Source organism: Podarcis erhardii, assembly GCF_964252035.2.
Source record: "Podarcis erhardii genome assembly, chromosome: 5".
NCBI classification, from domain to species: domain Eukaryota; kingdom Metazoa; phylum Chordata; class Lepidosauria; order Squamata; family Lacertidae; genus Podarcis; species Podarcis erhardii.
In genome coordinates this window covers 57,022,018-57,033,395 of record NC_138509.1, presented here as the reverse complement: position 1 = coordinate 57,033,395, position 11,378 = coordinate 57,022,018, and positions in this window count along the sequence as shown.

Genomic DNA, 11,378 nt, shown 5'->3' with positions numbered 1-11,378 from the left:
GAAAAGTAGCTATTCTCTGCATTTTAAGATCACAAATGAGAAGACATACTCAGAACTATATCTAGGTGTTAACTATTTTAGCAGAAAGAAAAAGACACCTCAAGCATAACCTGTTGCGATTAACACCTGCTCTTCTTTCTCTTGTTGACTCAGATCGCCCTAACTCCTTCCTTTCTTTTTCTAAGAAAGAGATGGATTGCTCTTTTGGGGTTGCAAATGTTGTTGCAGAAGAAGAGCTAGACATGTCCAGACTGAGATTTTACTTATTTTATTATGTAAAATATATACACTGTTAGGATCACTCCTCCAGATGTTCTCACCTGCTTGTGTGAGAGCTGGAGACTGAAAGCATTTGATTTTCTCCCAGCTGGTAACAATCCAACACAGCAAGGGCGAGTCTCACCCCCCGCCCCAACTAGGGCAGAGATTTATGCAATAATATATACCGGAAAATCCTCCCCACTCTCTTGCTTTATCAGTCCACCTTCAAACTCTACAAATGCTTTGTGTTCTCTGGGTCCAAGCTAGATGTGTCATGGGACAATTTTGATCAGTGAAAACAGAGCAGGGAGGAGGATTAAGCCTCTAACCCAATGCATTTGTTTCTATCCAGTCAGCAGCCTTCCACAGCTCCTTAAAAGTGAAAAAGAGATATTGGGAAAGTTATATTAGACACATGGAAAGGACTGGGGGAGCAGGGGGAGGGTAGAAACTTAAATTGTAACTTCAGTTGAAACCAAATCTCATTTGCCCGTAACAGGTTGCATGAAGGAACCATCTACATAGAAAAACAACCATAAAAGGGATTAAGCAGATCTTTACTTTCAAGACTGTGTTAAAGGATTTAACAACCACACAGTGGAAACACTGGCTCTGGTCTAGGGATGGAGCCATCTGCCAATTTTAGTTTAATTTTCTATATTAAATTGTTTGCCACATTTCTATATCAGTTTGCAACTGATGTCGAGCTTCTTCAGAATGAAAGTCAGCAGAGACTGTGGTGCCTTTCAGATATATGGTTTTATTCAGTGGCGTAGCGTGGGGGGTGCAGGGGGGGCCGGCCACACCGGGCGCAACATCTGGGGGTTAGGGTTAGGGGGCGCAAATCCATGGGTTAGGGGGCGCAAATCCAAGGGTTGGGGGCGCAAATTACTTGCCTTGCCACGGGTGCTGACAACCCACGCTACGCCACTGGTTTTATTTATGCATAGATACAACCTGAGCATAGGATGTGGGGGCTCACAGCATTTACACTCCCAGAGACCTTATCTCCCCTTCAGGTTTTCAGTTGCATAGAGCAACACATGTATCTGTCTGCAGCTTCCAGCATCCAGCTTTCAGTTCATACACCCAACAACTGTCACTATTGTTCTCCTGAAGACTGGGGTGGGGAAACAGTCTACCCATTTGTTCTATTGCACAGAGTGACTTCTTTGGAGATACTAAATCATGGTACTTAACTAGCTCGCCAAAGCCATTCTCTTAAAAAAAAGAACATGTTTCACCAGCTTCATCTTATGCATTTTACCCTCAGATACAGGATCCCAAGAATGGGAAGGGAACCCCACCGCCCCACAAACTCATAACAATGCATTTTTTGCAATCAGTTTCCCTTCATATAATGCATTTGTTATTCTTTCTGCAAATAAATGCATGTTTATGCTTGCTTCCTCTAGTACACACATTTCTGTATACATTTTCTGGTTGAAGAACAGCACTGCAAAGCTCAGAACAGTGTGCATTTTGAAGGCTGGCTGCATCACATCTTGTTTGGGGAAGCGCAGATTTGGTGATTTCTTATTGAAATTTTAACTGAACCAAACTTACCCTGCGTCTGCACTCTGGTCCACTCCGCACTGGTAGTCAAAGGGCCATGAACATTTATCACTAGGCAACAGCTGCTGGATACAGTTTGGAGACAATAGGAGTGTTCTCAGCATAACTTCTGCTCAGCAGACAAAGCTGGATTTCCTCCAAAAGGATTGTTTCCAGGTATGCAAGAATTCTCATAGATATAGCAGAGCCAAAGGTTTCTTTACAAGGTACAAGAATCACAGAATTGTAGAGCTGGAGAATTCCGACTTACTCAGCCAGCACTAATTTTGATGCTAACTGTTTTAGGGAGGCATCATTAACATAGAAATCTGGATGGGGCGGATTTTGGCTTTGGATTGTTTAAGGCAGGTGGCTTCCATGAAAGTGAATGTAAACTGGCCTTCTCCCTGTTGAGGTTGCTTCCTGCTTGATGTTTGTGTGTCTCTCTGTTTAATACCTGGATGAGGATCAACTGTTCTACAGATGTCTCCACCCCAACAAGATAAGGATTGTTAAAATAGTTCTCTGGGCAGTATCTGGGGAAAGGAGAAGGGGAATTTGGTTCAAAAGTTTTCCAGTCAATAACATCTGCATGTTAGAAAAGGTAACCTGCCCTCCGTTAACTTAATCCTTTTTAAGAATAACTCAAAAAGTATTATCGCGGGAATCGGCACCATTGCTTAGTGCGGCTTGCTTATTAAATATATGCTTTTGCAAAAATACCACGACATTTTCCCCCCAATGCGCAGGAGCTGCATGTGTTCATTTCACTGCAGGCACTTGTACTGCTATATCTAACACAGGTGTGAAGGGAAGGAAGCCAAGGAGAGCTCTGCTGAAGACATCACGTCCCGCTCATGAACTTTTATCTAGGACAGGGGTAAGCAACCTAAGGCCCGTGGGCCAGATGCGGCCCAATAGCCTTCTAAATCCAGCCCGTGGACAGTCCGGGAATCAGTGTGTTTTTACATGAGTAGAATGTGTCCTTTTATTTAAAATGCATCTCTGGGTTATTTGTGGGGCATAGGAATTCGTTCATTCCCCCCCCAAAAAAACATAGTCTGGCCCATCACATGGTCTGAGGGACGGTCGCTTCTCGGCCTTTTGGCTAAGATCAAGTGAGGGACGGTGGACCGGCCCATGGCTGAAAAAGGTTGCTGACCCCTGGTCTAGGAGCTTGATCCAGAAAGCAAACCCCAGGGTAGAAATGTGAAGGAATGTGAAGGAAATGAAATGCATATATATATATATATATATATATATATATATATATATATATATGCCCTGTGGAACGCCCTCCCACCAGATGTCAAAGAGAACAACAACTACCAGACTTTTAGAAGACATCTGAAGGCAGCCCTGTTTAGGGAAGCTTTTAATGTTTGATGCATTACTGTATTTTAATATTTTGTTGGAAGCCGCCCAAAGTGGCTGGGGAAGCCCAGCCAGATGGGTGGGGTGTAAATAATAAATTTATTATTATTATTATTATTATTATTATTATTATTATTATTATTATTTAGTTTAAACCTACTACCAATACAGCAATCCTTTAAATCTTTTTCAGTCAAAGCATTCAGACACTTTGGTTCATCCCGTCCTTGTGTTGAAGGCAAAATGTAGGTGCTTGCTTCCAGTTTTGTGGAGTAACAATGCAGAAGTTGGGCATACCGAGACTGTAATAAGGTCAGAGTGATAAGGCTTGTTTCTCCCAAGCAAAGACAGCACTCAACCACCTGGACTGCCTTTCCTTTTTGTCCCTCCTATATAGTGCCTAGGACTGCCAACCTATACCCACTTACTTGGGAACAGGCTCCACGCTGGCCCCATTGTGATTTATTTCCTGGTGGCCACGATATACGAAAGTATTGAAAGAGTCCGACTGAAAGCAAAGCGAAGTTGGTTTTGCAGCAGTGGGGGATTGTGGGGTTTAGAGGAGTTTTGTAGTTTTATGCTAAGCTATATTTTCATGCAGAACATTATGATCTGAAGCTATTTTTTTCTGGGAGCAATTTTGTTGATTATTGTTAATAATTTGCCAGATGGTCACATGAAAAATACTGAATAAAGAAAATCGATAAAAAAGAGCATACAAAGGAGTCCTTTTAACAAAAACATCCTCTGCACCTGAATGTAAAGTGAGATGACAGAGCCACAGCCCTTGTTTTCAAATGAAGCAAATGAAGCAGTAAACAAAAGAGAGAGATGCATCTCAAATACGCTGGAAAATATAATTGTTTGTTATTAAATGAGCCCAACACATTTCAGCTCAACTGGCTTATCAAAGTTTTCTTACAATCTGCTCAAAAACAATCCATTTCAGAGAACGTGCAGGGAAAAGCTCTTAATCAGGCATACTCATGTTTTCTCTGGGATAAATCAGCTCTTTTCCAATCCAAGCCAATGGAAAGGCTAGCCGGGTTCTTTTTCGCAGGACAGCACTTTCTGATTTAGCTGGGATGGGATTCATTCACCAAGGAGTGGATCAAAACACATTAATAGGTTCAAGAAAATAGGATTCTGTTCATGTTACTACCACAATGGAAGGGAAGCTCAAATGCTGGCAACTTATTAAATAGAGCAAGATTATGAGATTCCCAGTTCCTTCTACCAACACTTGAGCTTTAAATAGTAAACTCTTCATCCACTACCTTTTGAAGGTACAGATGCTTTATGAGTGCCCTTTAATCTCCGGACTGTTCCTTTGCAGCAGCATCTTTACCTGCCTAGGTCCATCATCACATATGATGTCAGCTGAGAGGCCTGTAGGTTGCTGCCCATAACTGGTTTCAAGTTCTTGTGCTCTGTGTTTATTTACATTGTTTATCACATTGTAAATTGCCCTGTGGCCTTTTGGTGAAGGGTGGTCAATACATAGAGAAGGCAAGAGAGAATTCTGAATGAAAAAGGAATGGCCCAGCTCATGTGTTATACATTCACAGCAGGAATCAGAAGTCCGGCCAGCGTTAGCCTCCTGTGTAAAAGCAGCCTTGGTCTACTACAGCGAGCCCTTCTTGCTGCTTGAGAGGCCAAATTGCTCTTGGCTCCAACTGCATTATCTACTCACCCTGTAATGAGATAATTAGCAGCTATGCAGAGTGGAGTCAGAACCTCACTCAGCTATTGGATACTTCTTTTTTTTATACACTTGATTTCGAAGAGCACCGGCTGGCTGACATGGGGAGACAATAGCTTCCTTCTTCACAGAAAGCCATTTAAATATGCTGCTCAATGCTGTTAAAAAGCAAATTATTTATAAAAGCAGAGGTGTAGGATCTGAGCAGGTTTTGCAAACCTCCAATAAAGGTTAGGAGAAGGCACTTCGGAAAGCAAAACACACAAGAAGTATCAGCTACCAAGAGATTGCCAAGGGATATGCTTCCTCTGGTGATGAAGGTTTAGATTAATGGATGTTCAGAGGGTTTGGATTAATGAAACAGATCTAAAATGTGTTCAGCATTGCACGAGTATATGATGCGGTAATACAGTTTAGATTTATTACATTTAATATCTCACTGCCTGTTGCCTATCGCAGGTGTGCATGTATGTGTCTATAAATATCACATGTAAACAAAAAGCTCACATATATAGACAACACAGGAAATGGAAGTGATTGGGAAGTCAGGATGGTGGTACACAGGCAGTATTTTGGTCTTTGTTTTCCTACTCACCCAGTAATAAGACGACCATGAGATATTCCTGTGGGTATAGGGCCGTATACAAATCATCATCATCATAATCAAAGAGGGAATGATAGCAGGTGCTCATTTCCCCAGTTCTGCTGAAAATCAGCTTGTTTCACAGCTGTTAAAATATAGGGCCCCATCATCATAGGAAGCTGATCTGTACCAGGTTAGACTATTTGCCCATTTAGGGTAGAATTGTCTGTTGCAACTTGCAGCAATCGCAGGCAAAGGCCTTTCCCTATTACTGGCTAACTGATCCTTTCAATTGGCAGTGCCAAGGACCGAATCTCCTGGAACCTTTTCCATGCAGAGCACATGCTCTATCGCTGACCTGGTGCCTGCTCCACCCTTTGCACTGGCAACGCCACCCATTTCCTCATTATGTGCCTTCCAACTGCATTCTGTCAGACAGGCGTATTCGCTATACGGTACTCTTTCCAGCACTTGCTAACAACATTTTTAAGCAAGCCTACTCAGATATGTAGAATTTTGATATGCATTTTAATGAAGTCTTCAACTTATTGTCGATACTCATTATTTTTTTAAAAAAATTAAACTGTTTTTATTGGTAATGTCATTGTTTCATTTTTTGTAAACCACTTTGTTTTTTGTGTTTACAATCAAGCAGTATATAAACTGGATGAAGCAAATAATGCACTGCCTGCCCTGCCTTTCATCTATACCATATTATCCGTAACTTCTGTGTAGCTAAGTATTACTAGCAGGAACATACTCTGGACAGCATCCTCCAGTTTGTTCCCATTTACAACCACAATGGGCTCTCGTTTCAGATAACAAGATGCCTTGTTTCAAATACTGAGTACAGCTGGGATAGAGATAAGACAAACATCCTTACCCTGCCTAAATGCTCTTTCTTTCGCATAAAATGAAAGAAAATGAAGTAGTTTTCAATTCAACCTTGATTCTTCCTTATAGGAGGGAAGCAAATTTGAGATCATGAGCAACAGCATCACCTGCTGCTTCATGAAGATTACTGCTTCATAAAAGACAAGTTACAAGGCACATAGGAAATACTTTTCAAGGGTGACAGGTCTTGAGAGTCAGTACCCACAAAGTATGGTGCCCAAAACTGCTTGAACTCTAGAACTGAGTTGTTGCTTCTCCAAAGGGGTCTGATAGCCATTTTGCCTTCAGCATTAGATGAAGCCATTTGTCTTCACATTCCCCACATATGTATCATGTGTATGGCAATGCGCTCTCTGGACTTTCACACCAAAGCCAGAAAGAGGTCTGTGCAAAGCTTAGCAAATCAGTATTTGGCCATCATATTCCTTTCCTAGGATTGCCATCAACCAGAGTTAGATCTGCTCAGTGAGGTTTCGCCCTTGCAAGCTTGTCACCTTTACAAATACAATCTCTTGGCATCATTTCTTTGCTAGAGTACTCTCTCACAATTAGAGAAAGCTCTGCCACCAAGTTTAAACAATGGAGCGACTCATCAGCATACAGGATAATGGAAAGGAGAGTTATTTATAGAAAATCTGATACTACTTTTAATCCCATTAATCATTCTCTGTCTGGCATCACTAATTGCCTTGATGAGGCTTAACTGCCTCTGCAATTCTGAATAGCAGCAATCTTTGCTGAGCTGCTGGAACCCTAATAATTACCACATTTCATCGTCAAATCCAGCAGGGAAGTGGGGGGGCAGGAAAATACAATGTTGATTAACATGTTTTTCAAGCAAAGACTAATTCGGGGGGGGGGGGAGTGTGGCTGAGAAGCCAACTAATGCCATTTCTGTGCTTTGTAGAACAAGGTCAACTGGAGTTTCTTGTGCATGGACCTCTCTCACTGTATAAAATCTTGGTAGATACCCAAGAACCATACAAATGAAGAGCCAGATCAAGCAAACCAATGATGACAGGGGTGGGAGACAGTCTGCCAGCAGAACCATCATATCTCACTCGTCTTGCACTGACTCCCTTCCTCAGGGCCATACTGGGACAGGGAGTTTTGGATCCAGCAGATCCACAGCCTCCCTACTTTTGCCCTCTCCATTAGAGCACCAGTGGTAGAGGGGCAATACCAGCAGCACCTTCTACAAACAGCCAGGAGACTTCTGAGTGTGAACCTCCCACTCCAAGGAAGTCCTGCTCCAGTGATTTGGCAATATTTTATAGGTAATAGGCCATAATGTCTGGTATATAGGACATACGGTGTTGGAACTCTGACAAAAGACTGCAAAGAAGTAAAAAGCACTCACTTTTCATGGAATTTATTTAAAAATCTGAGTTGTGCAACATTTACAACATGAGGAGTCCACCACTATTCCACTGCAGCTAAAGTGTGCACAACTACCCTTCGCTCTGTGCCAGACACCAATAACTACAGATTATTTCGTGAAACATTTGTCCATGTTTTCCTTGAAGCTTTGTGAAGGTTGAACGGACCCGCTCCGAGAATGAGCCCACTTGGCCGCTCGTCTACTCAAAGATCTGTGGCACCTGTCTTAGACCCATCCTCCCTGTGCATGCCATTTCCTCACTGAACAAACTCTTTCCTTCATAAGAACACCTGTTCTAGCATCTTGTTCACAGCAGCTAACCAGATGCCTATGGGAAGTCTGCAAGAGTGCAACAGCACACTCCCCACTTCTGCCACCAGCAAATATTCAGAGGCGTACCACCTCTGATACTGGAGGCAACAATTTCTCTGCAAAGTCCCTTTTCTGTGAAGTCTTCAGCCTTGCCTAAACAAAGCTTAACAGTATCTGTTCACTTTTGCCTTTACAAAGAGCCTGCTGGCTCAGGCCAAAGACCCGTCTAGTCCAGCATCCTGTTCTCACAGTGGCCAGTCAGATGCCTATGGGAAGCACACAAGCAGGACACGAGTCCAACAGCACTCTGCCCACTTGAGATTCCCGGCGACTGGTATTCAGAGGCATACTGCCTCTGACAGCAGATGTGGGAAATGGCCTTCGTAGCTAGTAGCTGTTGACTCCTGCCTCCACCAAGGTCTCACCTGTCTAAATCTAGATGTTAACATACTTGGGGCAAAGGGTTTGATTAATGTTGCCCTAACACCCATCCTGTTGCCTTTGTCCATGGAGTTTTCTTGGCAGGGATACTGGAGTGGCTTGTCGGTTCCTGCTCCAGGTGGATCACGTTTGGTCAAAACTCTCCACTATGACCTGTCCATCTTGAGTGGCCCTGCATGGCATAGCTCATAGCTTCTCTGAGTTATTCAAGCCCCTTCACCACGGCAAGGCAGTGATCCATGAAGGGGCCCATCACCTCCTGGCAAATAGAAGGGGAAGAAATGGAGGCAGTGAGAGATTTTACTTTCTTGGGCTCCATGATCACTGCAGATGGTGACAGCAGTCACGAAATTAAAAGACGCCTGCTCCTTGGGAGAAAGGCGATGGCAAACCTAGACAGCATCTTAAAAAGCAGAGACATCACCTTACCAACAAAGGTCCATATACGGTAGTTAAAGCCATGGTTTTCCCAGTAGTGATGTATGGAAGTGAGAGCTGGACCATAAAGAAGGCTGATCGCCGAAGAATTGATGCTTTTGAATTATGGTGCTGGAGGAGACTCTTGAGAGTCCCATGGACTGCAAGAAGATCAAACGTATCCATTCTTAAGGAAATCAGCCCTAAGTGCTCACTGGAAGGACAGATCCTGAGGCTGAGGCTCCAATACTTTGGCCACCTCATGAGAAGACTCCCTGGAAAAGTCCCTGATGCTGGGAAAGAATGAGGGCACAAGGAGAAGGAGACGACAGAGGACGAGATGGTTGGACAGTGTTCTCGAGGGGCCACCAGGTGGCGCATTGGAAGATGGCCGACAATAACATCTCTCTGACCCATACGAGGTAATTAAGAGGCTGCTATGGGAAGTATGCAGTCTTCCTACCCCACCCCCAAGGAGATGGGGGGGGGCTGCCTTGCCAGCAGTGTCCACAATGCACCCCCGGATCCGAGAGTCGGGGGTGCCGGTCACTTGGCACGAGCCCTCGATGAAGTAAGCTCTTCCTGACGCCAATTCCAATCAGCGCGCACTGGTTAGCTTCAGCTCGGAATTATAATTGGAAATATATAATTGGAATGAAGCTGAAGCACTTACATCAAGCAAAGTTCGAGAGATAAGGCTGCTGATTAATGCATCTCTGTGTTTGGAGCGACGGGAGGAGACAAATAAATCAAGCGATGAACCACCATTATGAGGCTGGTATGTGTGGAGCGAAAAGAGGGGGGTGGAGGATTTTTTTTTAATTTTCTTTGCCTCATGTGAGTATTTATAAACCTCCACCCCAAGAGAGACGAATCGTCGCCTTTTACTAATCGCAAGCAAGAATTTAAGAGCTGTGTGGAGTGAATTATTGATTGAAGAGAGGACTGGTAAATATGGAGTGTGGAAGGAAAATTCTATGACGCAGTTGTTAATGGCGTCTTGCTAAGACAGGCTTGTCGAAGAAAGACGAGGGGAGGACGACCAGGGTCATTGGAATGTAAATGATGGATTGAATGTGATAACCTGGCAGAGCCCCTTTGTGATATATGTGGCAAGCTTGGGAAAATTAATAGGACGGACCGAGGATAAATTTTTGAAGATGGGGAGTAATGGCGGCTGTCCTTATGAGATATGACTTTTGGAGTGTTCAAAATCCACGCAGATGTTGTTTGTTCCTAACCTGCTTGCGAAGATTATCAGAGATTGCAAAGAAAGGAATACATGATAACAAGAAGAAGATGAAGAAGTAATAAAGAGACTATCTGGACAGAGCTGGATAGAATCGTTTGATAAAAGCAGTAACAGAAGTGATGTTTTGATTCTCGTTTGTAAGGGTACCCCCAACAAAATTTAAAAATCTGGCTGTATAATTTGGAAGTAATATGATTTGGAAATAATGTGATTGGATTGGCCTGTTAATAAAAAATATTTTTTAAAAAGGACAGTGTTCTCAAAGCTACCAGCCTATCCAAATATAGAGAGGTCCAAGTTTGGTTCCAACACCAACGCCATTCCCTACAGTACACCTTGAGTCATGCCAGAGGCCTGCGGCCTGGAGCTGTTTCAAAAGGCCCACTGCAGCTGGCATCCTAACCCTGAACAGAAATCGGACATGGGGGAAGGGCAACTTGAGACACAAACCAGTGCAATTTTACACATATTCCAGAATTCCACCAACAGTCCTTTACACCAACTGCTGATGCTCTTGTTGAAAGAGAAGATTTTAGACTGTGTGCACATAAACACAAGCAATCAGGAGCAGAGACCAAATGTCCAGCAGCATTAAATTGAAAATTAACTGGTTTTGTAAATAGAAGCTGCTATATTTATATACACTGAAACCCCAAATAAGGAAACAGTGAAGGCTGCACACCAAGAAGCAGAAGGGCGTCACTATGGAAGAGAGGTAAAATCACAGATACAGCTAGAAATGTGACAGGAAGCCCTGTGAAAAAATTGAGTGGGAAAACTAGTGTGTCTTTTTCAAGCTTATCTGAGCATTTTTCCCAACTCCTTCTGACCAGTTTCATATTTGTTGTTGCTTTGTGGCAGAGGATACCTTGTTAATTGGCTTTTTTTCTCCCCAACTTCTTTGGTTTTCTGTGAGAACAGAAATTCCCAAGATAGGCAATGTTAACAGAGAACTTAATATATCAAACACCACCTTTTACACAAAAGACAATGTAACAATTGGTCTATGTCTGGGATAGCCAATGTAGTACCCTCCAACACCCATCATCTTAGCCTGGTAACATATGGGTTGCTAGTGTAAGTTCAAGGTCCTTCTATAGCTCCCTGGCAATCAGCACTGGAGGTGGGAAGGTGTCTGGGTCATATACTTGTGTGGGTATTCATCCTCATCACCATAGAGTGGAACTTGGAAAAGAACTTGGGAACC